At 42.8% G+C, this 12,994-nt stretch overlaps 1 protein-coding gene across 5 annotated transcripts in view; it reads right to left on the bottom strand.

The window, feature by feature from the left end:
* Positions 1-12,751, bottom strand: part of LOC128695761 (SET and MYND domain-containing protein 4) — a 100,318-nt gene extending 87,567 nt beyond the window's left edge. Inside the window, exons 1-2 of one of the 5 annotated variants that reach the window (XM_070092976.1) lie at positions 12,641-12,751; positions 8,788-8,979 (exon numbers count right to left, since the gene is read on the bottom strand). The gene's annotated coding sequence lies outside the window, so the exon portion shown is untranslated. The remainder of the gene's footprint in view (positions 1-8,787; positions 8,980-12,640) is intronic. The other 4 variants (XM_070092974.1, XM_070092977.1, XM_070092975.1 and 1 more) reach the window with 4 other exon arrangements.
* Between the last annotated feature and the right edge of the window lie 243 nt (positions 12,752-12,994).

Raw genomic sequence — 12,994 nt, 5'->3', positions numbered from 1 at the left:
AAGCAAAAGACTTGGCAGACGATGCACCATCCCCCCAATGAAAAGCAGGGGTGTCACTAGCACGTTAAGAGACCATACAATAAGTGTCAGGGGCCCGAGACTGTTCAACTGCCTCCCAGCACACATAAGGGGGATTACCAACAGACCCCTGGCAGTCTTCAAGCTGGCACTGGACAAGCACCTAAAGTCAGTTCCTGATCAGCCAGGCTGTGGCTCGTACGTTGGTTTGCGTGCACCCAGCAGCAACAGCCTGGTTGATCAGGCTCTGATCCACCAGGAGGCCTGGTCACAGACCGGGCCGCGGGGGCTACACGTTTGATCCAAGGCAGCCAGCTTTCAGGGAGAAGGCTTACAGCTTTTCATCTCATCCCCTGCATGCATCAGCCTTACTAGAGATTTGAACAATGCAAGGAATTCGCGAGAGCATGCGAAATATACACAAACACTGATCTCTGGCTGAAGGAGACTCGAACCTACGAACCTTAGGACAAGGTACGCAGTGCTTTACCAATCTACCCACACTGGACCAATACCTTGGCATGTAGCATGAGCTACACGTTTGATCCCGTGTTTCAAAACGTCCCCTCACTTCTGGTATCCCATCTTCTGCACCCACCTCTGTGGTTACCTCTCCCATAGTCACTCCTGTATCTAATTCTTTTGCTGTCCTCGGCTCAGACGTCCCTACTTCAACGCCTCAGTCTGATCTCGCTTCTTCGTGTTCTCTCTCACAAGCCTCAGTAGCGACGAGATCTCGTATGATACCTCCTTCCAATCGTCCCTCTACTTCTCAAAAGTCAAAAAAAGGTCCGTTAACACCTCCTACCCATCTTCCACCTCCTCATTTTACCTTCCCTGTCTCTGTACCTGGTTCTCTCCCTCTCACTGGCTCTGTTACACGTGTAGAGGTTCACCCTCCTCCTCGTACTGTACCTTCCTCCCCTGTTCCCTCCCAAGTTTCTTCCTCTTCTGCCACCTCCCAGGTTTCTGCCTCTTCTGTCCCCTTCCACGCTTCTTCTCCAGTTCCCTCCACCCTTTCGCCCCCCCCCTACCTTGGTACAGTCCATTACAGTTCCAATCTTTACTCATCCTCCCCCTACCATCTCTAATATTGTCTCCCATACGACGTCTCTGAATTCTGAAACACTTGAATCAATCTCTGAATATATTGCAGAGACCAAACCATCAATGGACAGTGATCCACCCTCTGTTCCTTCTCTCTCCTCTCCTCCATCTGCGCAACTCCTTTCTTCACAGCGCACCGTTCCTTCGCTGCTTGAACGTTTTCCGCTGCCTCCGCATGTGGACTTTTCTAAATCCTCTAGTCCATAGGAACCCTTACCTGCGGATTTCAGGTATCTTTATCGTTGCCAATCATGGCCTATTTACAGTGGAATATACGCGGCCTCAGGGGTAATCGGGGTGAGCTTCAGATGTTACTCTCCCAGTTTTCCCCTGTTGGTGTTTGCTTACAGGAACCAAAATTACACTCTGCTGTTATCTATCCCATCTCAGGCTATAATTTATTATATTCTTCAGATCCTTTTCCTGATGGGACCTTTAATGAAAGTGCCCTTCTTCTACTCACTGATATTCCGTACCATCAGCTATTTGTTCGTACTTTGCTGCATTACAAAGCAGCCCGTATCCACTTGCATAGGTGGTATACGCTCTGTTCTTTATATCTCTCTCCTTCTCGGGCATTATCTATTTCAGATATTGCCTTTCTTGTTTCGTCATTACCGCCACCGCTTCTGTTACTTGGCGATTTTAATGCCCATCATTTCCTCTGGGGGGGTCTCACTATGATTCTGGTGGCATTCAGTTAGAGGCTTTTCTTGCTACCCACCCCCTCCATGTTTTAAATATAGGTACTTGCACCCATTTTGATTCTCGGACTCTCACTCTCTTGCATCGATCTCTGTCTGCTCTTCCTCTGCCTCATTAGACTTCACCTGGTCTGTTCTCCCGGATTTACATGACAGCGATCATTTCCCAATCATTCTTACTTCCCCTTCATATTCACCACCTCTTCATATCCTATGCTGGCAATTTGATCAGGCAAATTGGAACCTTTACTCACAACTAACCGTTTTTAGTGAGGTTCCTTCTTTGTCCTCCATTGATAAGCTTTTACACCTCTTCTTGTCCTCCGTTTTAACCGCAGCTTCTCATTCTATACCCCAAACTTCGGGCAGGCATTCTCAGAAATGCGTGCCTTGGTGGTCTCCTGCTTGTGCTCGTGCAGTGTGTTTGAAACGCGCTGCGTGGGGGCAGGTACTGGTACAATAGAACCACGGAGAGAGTTCTTGATTTTAAGCAGAAACGTGCGATCGCTTGTCGTGTCATCCGTGACGCTAAACACACTTGCTGGCAAGATTGTCTCCACCATCACCTCTGCTTCCTCTATGAGCGCAGTCTGGAAAAAAGGTACATAGTTCCTTGATAATGTGAGTAGTCACGAAAGCGCTTGGAATTTCTCTATTCTTTCAGAGTGGTTGTTTTTCTTGTATATATATATATATATATATATATATATATATATATATAAATAATATATATTTATTATTTATTAACAATTTGAGCACACATACAGAGGTACAAAAAAATACAGATAAGAGCAGCATGCCAAAGCCACTTATACTATGCATAGCATTACGGGCTGGCTTAAAATTAACTTAAGATTAACTAAGCAATGATGAAATCAGTGATAAAACATTAATGTAAACAGATTACTATAAAGCACAAGTGAGTATTACAAAGACAGGTCATATGGTTGCATGCATTGTTGTACATTCAGTCGTATGGAGTACGTATTCTGTTAGGTAGTGTATTTAAAAAATAATGAAGTTAGATTGGGTTTTAGGTTTAACATTTATGTGATATAATTGTGAGAAACATTTAAGATATACAATTTATAAGGTTCAGTTATTCAGTATTTATTTGGTTTTGGGTGAGTAAGTGATCTTTGAGAAGAGACTTGAATTTATAAACAGGTAGTGTTTCTTTTATATTTACAGGTAATGAATTCCAGATTTTAGGGCCTTTTATGTGCATTGAGTTTTTGCATAGTGTGAGATGGACACGAGGAACATCAAAGAGTGATCTGTGCCTTGTGTTATGGTCATGTGTTCTGTTGAGGTTGGCAAGGAGATGTTTGAGGGGAGGGTTAATATCAGAGTTAAGTGTTCTATGTATGTAATAGGTGCAGTAATAAGTATGGATGTTTTGTATGGTGAGTAGGTTTAGTGTATTGAATATTGGTGGAGTGTGCTGCCTGTAGTGAGAATTTGTTATTCTAACTGCAGCCTTTTGTTGGGTAATTAGTGGTCTGAGATGGTTAATTGTTGTTGAGCCCCATGCACAAATTCCATAGGTGAGATAGGGGTAAATAAGAGTGATATAGGGCCAGGAGGGCTGACTGTGGAGCATAGTACCGTATCTTCGATAGTATGCCTACAGTCTTGGAAATTTTCTTAGAAATTTGTTGTATATGTGTATGAAATTTGAATATTATCAAGGTGGATTCCTAAGAATTTTCCCTCTGTTAGCTTTGTGATAGGTGATCCGTTTATCATTATGTTAAGAGGGACATCTGTAGCTCTGTTACCAAACTGAATGAAGTAGGTTTTGTCAATGTTTAGTGTAAGTTTGTTAGTCCTCATCCAGGTAGATATTTTCTGTAATTCGGTATTTACAGTATTGGCTAGCGTGACTGGGCTCGGGTGGGAGAAGACGTATGTAGTGTCATCTGCAAATAGTGTGGGTTTGAGTAATTGCGAAGCATTCGGTAGGTCATTTATGTATAGGAGAAAGAGAAGAGGGCCAAGGACACTTCCCTGTGGGACACCAACTGTAATTGGTTGTGCAGAAGAGTTTGCCCCATTTGCGTACACATATTGGCTTCTGTTGCTGAGGTATGACTTGAGGTAGTTGAGGGAGTGCCCTCTTATACCATAGTGTGACAATTTTACGTGGAGCAAGTCATGGTCAACTGTATCAAAAGCTTTACGTAAGTCAATGAAGATCCCCAGTGGAACTTCTTTTTTCTCTATTGCAGTGTATATATGTTCTAGCATGTGTATAATAGCATCATTAGTATTTTTATTAGGCCTGAATCCAAATTGGCAGGGGTTGAGTATGTTTTAGGAGATAAGGTAGGAGTAGATTCGTTTATGAATTAATTTTTCTAAGATTTTTGAGAGAGGGTGTAAGTTGGATATTGGCCTATAGTTATTCAACTCTGTTTGGTCTCCTTTGTGGATCGGGGTGACCCTTGCTATTTTGAGAACTGTAGGGAAGGTGGAGGATTCAATGGATTTGTTAGTGTTGCAATGATTGGTGATAGCACTTGTGACACTTTTTTGTATATAAAGGGTGGTAAGGTATTTAAATCTCCTGCCTTGTTTTTTAGTGCGTTGATAATAAGGGAGACTTCGTATGGGTTAGTCGGAGCTAGGAACAGTGTGTTCGGGTAGTTGCCGGTGAGGTAGTCATTTGGTGGGGTATCTGAGCTTGAGATTTTATTGGCAAGGTTTTGTCCTATAGTGGAGAAGAAATCATTGAGTCTGTTTGGTGTTTCTGTTGGTGGGAGTTGGGGTTCATCTGATTTTGCTAATTTTATTTCGCTATTTCGTGATATCTTTTTTGTTCCCAGAATTTCTGATAGGGTTTTCCAGGTCTTTTTTATATCACCTCGTAAGTTGGATAATCTGTTCTCATAATACAATTTTTTTGCCCTTCTTATCAGGCTGGTTAGGATTGACGAGTAACGTTTTGTTTGGTCTCTGGTTATGTGACCCATTCTGTACTGTTTTTCATATTGGTGTTTTGTATTTATGGATTTGAGAATGCTGGGTGTTAGCCAGGGACTGTTCAGTCTCTTAGCTGTCATCTGTTTAGTTTTTTTAGGGCAGTGCTTGTTATAGAGGTATTGGATATATATATATATATATATATATATATATATGTTAGTCCCCCCCCCTCGTCTAAATCCAGCCCTAATCGAAAAGCATTAAACCCACAAGAGATGTCAAATACGCAAGCCCAACATCAAGTAGACGATTTTCAACACGAGTCCATGGACATTAGAATTACGAATATGTGACAAACGAGTATCTTCGGGCTAGTGTCCAGGGCGTTTCAAATATCAAGGTTCAAACCACTAACACACAGTAACAAGACTGTGTTAGTCCCTTGGTAATTACTAAGTGACAACCATCACCCTCCCACTAGCAACAACTAACTACTCACCCCCAAACTCCTCCACCAGCAGCGAACCCCCTAACGACCTTCCCCCTCCCCACAAACAACCACTGACGTCATCACCCCCCTCCTCCAGGTCAATGGCGCCAGTTAGCCATGGAGGTGAATTATTATTATTATTATAATCAAGGGGGAAGCGCTAAACCCGGAGGATTATACAGCGCCTGGGGGGGGATGTGGAAGGCATTCAGGCTTAATTCGGGGAACTGGAGCACAGATCCAATTCCCTAAATCAAGAGCCCCTCACCAACATCAAGGAACCTTCCTTGAGGGGTCATGGAGGTGAAGAATAGTGGCGCCACTAATCACTTCTCTGCCATCCACCACACCAACACCTCCAGTTCCAGCAACCTGTGGTAATTTACGTAACAAAAAAAAACTTTGATTACTCCAATTTCATGGTAATTTTTGATGGATCAGCTTTGAAAATATTTTGGCAATTTTTTCTTTCTACAATGTTGAAGGAAGCATTCTAAATACATATAAAGATTTCAAACTATAGCTTACTGCAGTTCATGTATCTAGTACTGTCCATACTTTCATCTTTGCAGACATTGTCTTGGGGTGTTGCTGCTGGTGATATCTCTGAAGACTTGCAGCTGCCCACAACATGGACTTAAACCACACAGTAGCTGCCCATAACACCGGGGAATATGACTCACGAAATCGTAATGACACGATTGCAAACAAGATTCGATAAACTTAAAATCAATTAAAATGTAAAATAAATTTTCTTTGCTGTGATAGTGTTTAAGGAACACAAAAATAGAAATAGAAAAAAAAATAAGACAAGCCTCAACTGCTGTTTGTCAGCAGGACAACATTCACACAATTCAGGAGCTTTAAGCTCGGGGAAAAAAAAAAATATACCTACCCCAACCCTACTAACAATAGTAATAATGAGGCAGATAGCCTCAGTACTGCCATTAGTAGTAGTTTGAGGTATGATACATTTTTTAAGTTTCATGACTTGGCTTCCTGACAATACAAAGTGTTGCGACACTGGGCAGTGGACAGTCATGTACAACACTATCTTCACTTCCGCGTGTACAAGACTTCTAACACAGGCTATTGTCACCTCTTGGCGCAGAATCTTCCTGACACACAAACAAGTTGGTTTACCCTCAAACATAACCTAGCCAAACCTACTCCTAATATCCCTTAGACGCCTGTATATTTAACAGGAGAGAAAAAAAAAAAAGTACAGAAAGTAAAGTTGACTACTCCTCTGAATCAAACTTGACTGACTTTCATCGACCTGTCCCCCGAGAGTTTACCGCTTCCCACCATTCAGACTATTTTACATACGTGCACCTTTACCTAAATAAAAGTAACCAGAACTAGATATGGATAATATGAGTTATACACAGCTTGGAAAATGCTGGATCAGACCTGATTGCCTAAGGAAGGGAAGGGTACTTGCAACTGCTGGTATCAAAACACTTTCACTAGTACAGAGACGCCCCCTTGCAGGGCATCCAAATTTAACATGAATGTAGTTAGGATCATTAAGACAACATTGTATTTTCCCTACACTTCCACATCCCTCATAGCACACTAGGCTAACAACCAACACTATGGATTATCTAACCAGTTGGAGGCCTGCCTTATACCAGTTTCCTAACATACACTACTATGCTAGACTGCATTCATAACCTACCTTACCTGCCAGTTATGGCTGGCAACCTGAAGACCACTACATTCAAGCCCCCACACCACTAATTTTCTGGGTTTCTAACCCAGCAGGGTTAATAATACGAGTCTCCCTAATACCAATCTAAATCATCCCCCACCTAACTATACTCATCAGCATCAGATGTTAGTGAATCCTTTCTGCCGACTAACACTTCACTTCAGATCACAGAGGTTTTCGTTATTTTCATCATTAACGTCTGCTGCCAGAAGCGTTAGACTTCACTACTTATTTATATCAAACCAACTGCAATTCTGAACGATAATACTTTTATGTTCATAGGAACCTGAACACCGCTTAAATTTAACAAAATGATGACATTGAGTAAACTCAATGAATCAATATTTAACTTTGCACAGTTTGGCCAAAGGCATAAAATACGTAGAACACCCACCACAACCACTACCCAAAGCCCGAAACCCACCAACATCCCCACGGAAACCACGAGCAATAACAGATTGCACACAGCTTCTGAAGGTCGTTGGTGGGTTCCAAGGCCCACAGTTCTACGTAATCCATGCCTTCGGGGGAGATTACTCTCCCCTGCTATATGCATTCATAATGCATATAGCAGATTCTCCAGTTCTATACCTTACCTATCCTACATAACACCACCTAATTCTCTAAGTTATTTTTGTAGTAGAAACTAAATAATTGTAACCTACAGTGTTATATATACACCACAACTATGCAGCATACTCCAGGTATATGCCTTACGAATTTGCAGAGCAGTGGCGACGCAAGGGGGGATGAAGGGGGTCTAGGTACGATCAATCAGTCTACAAAGTCTTTGTAAATATGTACTGTATTACCCAGTTTCAAAACAAATGCTCCCCTCCCAAGACGCTCTAATACAGACTCTGGAGTCGTCAGCGCTAAACCCACAAAGCTACACTACCGAAAATATTTTTGGGACTTAAAAGCATACAATTATTTGGCCAGGCCCTCAACCACATCTTCCTATTTTCAGTAGGGTTGTAAATTCCACATTTCTGAGGAACTGTTATTGATTTTTCCGGCTATAATATATTCTGCCTAAGGAAATTTTATCCCGTCATGTGAAGCTAAAATTGGCTGTATATTTTTAAAAATAGGTTAGACAAATGAATGATTTAGACATGCCTAACATGGGTCAATAGGCCTGCTTCAGTGCTTTTTCTTATGTCTTAACGGATATGCCTGATTTAATAGGCTTTCCTTACACCCGGCATCAACACCTCTACCATTACCCTCACCACACTAAACTATCTCGGTATAAATATTAACCCGGTAGATTAACAGAGAATTACACAATCAAGTCGGGATGACATCTATGGTATTTTTATTAGGGTAATTATAATCCCTCAGGATGCGACCCCTACCAGTAGGCCTACTCCTTTTTTATGTGAACAGTGTCAATGGATGTAAGAAATATGCTCACCTGTGCTTGGGATCGAATCTCGGTTCAGTTGACACCACTACCAACTGAGCCATGATACATCACTTACACATTTCATCTCTGCTTCCTACAATCTTGCAGGATGGGTACAGACTAAATAAAGATATTACACTAACAAAAACTTCCTAAAATATAACCAGTCTTCAATTCTAAGTTTTACAACCCATTTCTCCAATTTTTATTTCCATCCCACTCAAGGTAAACTATAGAATGCATTCCCCATTATTTTCTGGCCAGAGATTTCATCTCTGGTCGTGAGATAAGCTAATACTTCCCACTTAGCTACTTTTGATATCAATTGCTTACAATCTTCCCTATACTCTCCCCACCACCTTCCCACCTAATACAATTACTATCAGCTTCAATAACCAAACTTAAGTGGACTTATAACCTGGAAATACCTTACAAGTGGGCCCTGCCCACCTCTAACGACGTCTCCAACTGCTGCATCTCCATATAACACTAAATGTTATGGGTCAGACCATTTACTAGTGTGGTTGTTTCCACCCCTCAGACTGGTCAGGGTTGCTGTATTGATCAATTTTGCAGTAGACAGCCAGGCGTAACACTTCAGTTACCACACCTGAAACAAAACACGTTCGCATTATAACCATAAACATTACACACATTTATAGGTAAACATTACACGTAATATAAACTAGAAACATTATACTGCCCGACTGATATACGCGCACTTGTGTGGGTGTATGACCCACTTAATATTTGTATTTATAACTCATTACAATTGTGACCGGGTATGGACGTGTCAGTGGCTCATTACTTTTAATTTGTTCATGATTGTAACCATGTATAGGAGCGAGGATGATGCATTATCTTTGTAACATGCCATGACTGTGACCAGGTGGCCCGGTGGCTAAAGCTCCCGCTTCACACACGGAGGGCCCGGGTTCGATTCCCGGGGGGTAGAAACATTTCGACACGTTTCCTTACACCTGTTGTCCTGTTCACCTAGCAGCAAATAGGTACCTGGGTGTTTGTCGACTAGTGTGGGTCGCATCCTGGGGGACAAGATTAAGGACCCCAATGGAAATAAGTTAGTCCTCGATGACGCACTGACATTCTTGGGTTATCCTGGGTGGCTAACCCTCCGGGGTTAAAAATCCGAACGAAATCTCATCTTATCTACCTGGAGGTCATTACAATTGTAACTAGTTCTATGGAAAATTTACTAGGGGTGTTATCTGTACGTACCTCAACATTACATACATACGAGTAATCTCATTGGGGGACAACAACTATATTGTTTACCGCAGTCACCCCGTGTAGACATGCGAGAAAACTTAACCACCTCTGGTCACTGCAGGTAGTCCCCTCGACCCTCACAATCTTATCCATATCTATCCGAGACCAGCATAAATTGGATAGCACCCTCAACTACGGCGCTACTAATTAATTGTGGACTGTATAGATTATATTAGTGTAACTGAATGAAGGGGGGGGGGGTAGGTTACACATGGATATATCCATCAAGGAAAAACACTTGTACATAATCCCACCACTTACCAGATATTCTCTGGTGGTCACTTGATGTAGCTGGATCACCCATAACCCATCCAATTACAACATACCTAACTGGCCAGTATCAGTCTGCTATAACTGGAGTTTACCTGGAGAGAGTTCCGGGGGTCAACGCCCCCGCGGCCCGGTCTGTGACCAGGCCTCCTGGTGGATCAGAACCTGATCAACCAGGCTGTTGCTGCTGGCTGCACGCAAACCAACGTACGAGCCACAGCCCGGCTGGTCAGGAACCGACTTTAGGTGCTTGTCCAGTGCCAGCTTGAAGACTGCCAGGAGTCTGTTGGTAATCCCCCTTATGTATGCTGGGAGGCAGTTGAACAGTCTCGAGCCCCTGACACTTATTGTATGGTCTCTTAACGTGCTAGTGACACCCCTGCTTTTCATTGGGGGATGTTGCATCGTCTGCCAAGTCTTTTGCTTTCGTAGCGAGTGATTTTCGTGTGCAAGTTCGGTACTAGTCCCTCTAGGATTTTCCAGGTGTATATAATCATGTATCTCTCCCGCCTGCGTTCCAGGGAATACAGGTTTAGGAACCTCAAGCGCTCCCAGTAATTGAGGTGTTTTATCTCCGTTATGCATGCCGTGAAGGTTCTCTGTACATTTTCTAGGTCAGCAATTTCACCTGCCTTGAAAGGTGCTGTTAGTGTGCAGCAATATTCCAGCCTAGATAGAACAAGTGACCTGAAGAGTGTCATCATGGGCTTGGCCTCCCTAGTTTTGAAGGTTCTCATTATCCATCCTGTCATTTTTCTAGCAGATGCGATTGATACAATGTTATGGTCCTTGAAGGTGAGATCCTCCTACATGATCACTCCCAGGTCTTTGACGTTGGTGTTTCGCTCTATTTTGTGGCCAGAGTTTGTTTTGTACTCTGATGAAGATTTAATTTCCTCGTGTTTACCATATCTGAGTAATTGAAATTTCTCATCGTTGAACTTCATATTATTTTCTGCAGCCCACTGAAAGATTTGATTGATGTCCGCCTGGAGCCTTGCAGTGTCTGCAATGGAAGACACTGTCATGCAGATTCGGGTGTCATCTGCAATGGAAGACACTGTCATGCAGATTCGGGTGTCATCTGCAAAGGAAGACAAGGTGCTGTGGCTGACATCCTTGTCTATGTCGGATATGAGGATGAGGAACAAGATGGGAGCGAGTACTGTGCCGCCTTGTGGAACAGAGCTTTTCACCGTAGCTGCCTCGGACTTTACTCTGTTGACGACTACTCTCTGTGTTCTGTTAGTGAGGAAATTATAGATCCATCGACCAACTTTTCCTGTTATTCCTTTAGCACGCATTTTGTGCGCTATTACGCCATGGTCACACTTGTCGAAGGCTTTTGCAAAGTCTGTATATATTACATCTGCATTCTTTTTGTCTTCTAGTGCATCTAGGACCTTGTCGTAGTGATCCAATAGGTTACTTAGCTGTGGGTGATTGATGCTCCTTATTTCCTCCATTCACCATCTTATTTCGATGTCCTGCTACACCGACACGGTTCTTATTCCAGCAGGACGAGGTATCCGTTGGTTTGTCCCAGTTTAGAAGTTGTGACTCCATAAAAACTTCACTATCCTCGAGACAGGAACAACGAGGTAAACATGTGCACACACATTCTGGGAATGGCAGCTCATATCGCTTCAACGATTCCTTAACTTAGTGTTATTATCACTGATTACATTACAATTCACAAGACGATTTAATGTCTCAATTATTATACACATTAGAGGTCACTCCATTAAGATCTGAGACCGATGAGTGAGGATTAACTCACGGGTAATTTCCCCTGGACACATTCCATGGCGGCGCACCCGTCACCCCCGGTCCTACTATTATCCACTCATTTTACCACTTTATTACGGTGGTCACGTAAATCACGTTCCCTCACTCTTCACCAGGAAGAGTTACGACACTTCCTATTAGGAAGTGAGGCCTATATTAATCCTTAGGCCGCCGTGAACACCAATTTCCTGATCCCATGTTTTCACAGCCTCCTCACTACATTCAAAACACTGCCGCCAACCCCTGCCCTGAGTCGACCTGTCCCCCCTCGCACATCCGCGCAGGCGCAGGGCGAACCCGGTTGGTTCTATTCAAAATACATTTTGACTCAAATCAACACATTAAACACTTATTAGGCACTATAGCTTCGGAAATTAAATAATTTCCACAAGTTCATCTATCATAACTCTGGTCCAGTCCCTGGACCCATTATGTACCTTTGTAATCTTTTGACTACCGCCCACAGGGTGGGTATGGGGTGCATAACAAACACATTGAACTAAAAAAAAAACTGATATACCCATTAATGTTTAATAAATATTTCTTTCACATAAACCTGATGACTAAATTTGTTTACACGGAAGTCTATATCTGGATCACAAGGCGCAAGTTCCTTCTATCAAGAGACCTTCAGTTATTTTGCAATAATGGAAAAAATAGCCCACAACTGGATACACCATTATGGGTTATGTAATGCCTAGTGTGAGAATTATTGTTTGATCAGAGGAAGGGTAGTAGCCCCAGTTCCTCGCATCAAAACCTCTCTCCACTAAGGTCAATCACCCCCTCCCCCCTCTAAGACATTAGACCCCAAAGAAAATTAAGACTAAAAATAATTTGGTGACCAAACTGGTGGTGGTGACCAAGAGCTGCAGCTCAACTCTGCTGTTGTACTGACAAATACGTCACCAGACAATACTTACGATATTTAGGTGTATTAAAAGGGTGAGGAAGTGGTAAAGCCGGCAGGCGGCAGAAGGAAGAGCAACATACCTCTTCTGTACGACCACTGAAGTTCAACTGACCTTTAGTGCCTCTGAGGTTGGTCACTATCCTGACTTTCACTATAACACCATCACTGATAACCTGACTAACTCTGACTACCACCACTAGATGGCACTACTAAACCACCACCTATGACTGCTGCACCTCTCCTGCCAACGGTTTATAAGCTCCTTCTCAGCACGTATGCCGCATTCTATTCAAGATTGATGGACTGACCACATCGACTCAAGGTTGAGGGACTGATTACCTCATTCTCCTCCTGTTCTTCAAGA

The sequence above is a fragment of the Cherax quadricarinatus genome, chromosome 41 (assembly GCF_038502225.1).
Source record: "Cherax quadricarinatus isolate ZL_2023a chromosome 41, ASM3850222v1, whole genome shotgun sequence".
NCBI classification, from domain to species: Eukaryota; Metazoa; Arthropoda; class Malacostraca; order Decapoda; family Parastacidae; genus Cherax; species Cherax quadricarinatus.
The sequence above is the reverse complement of the archived record's forward strand: the minus strand, read 5'-3'. Positions and strand labels throughout refer to the sequence as shown.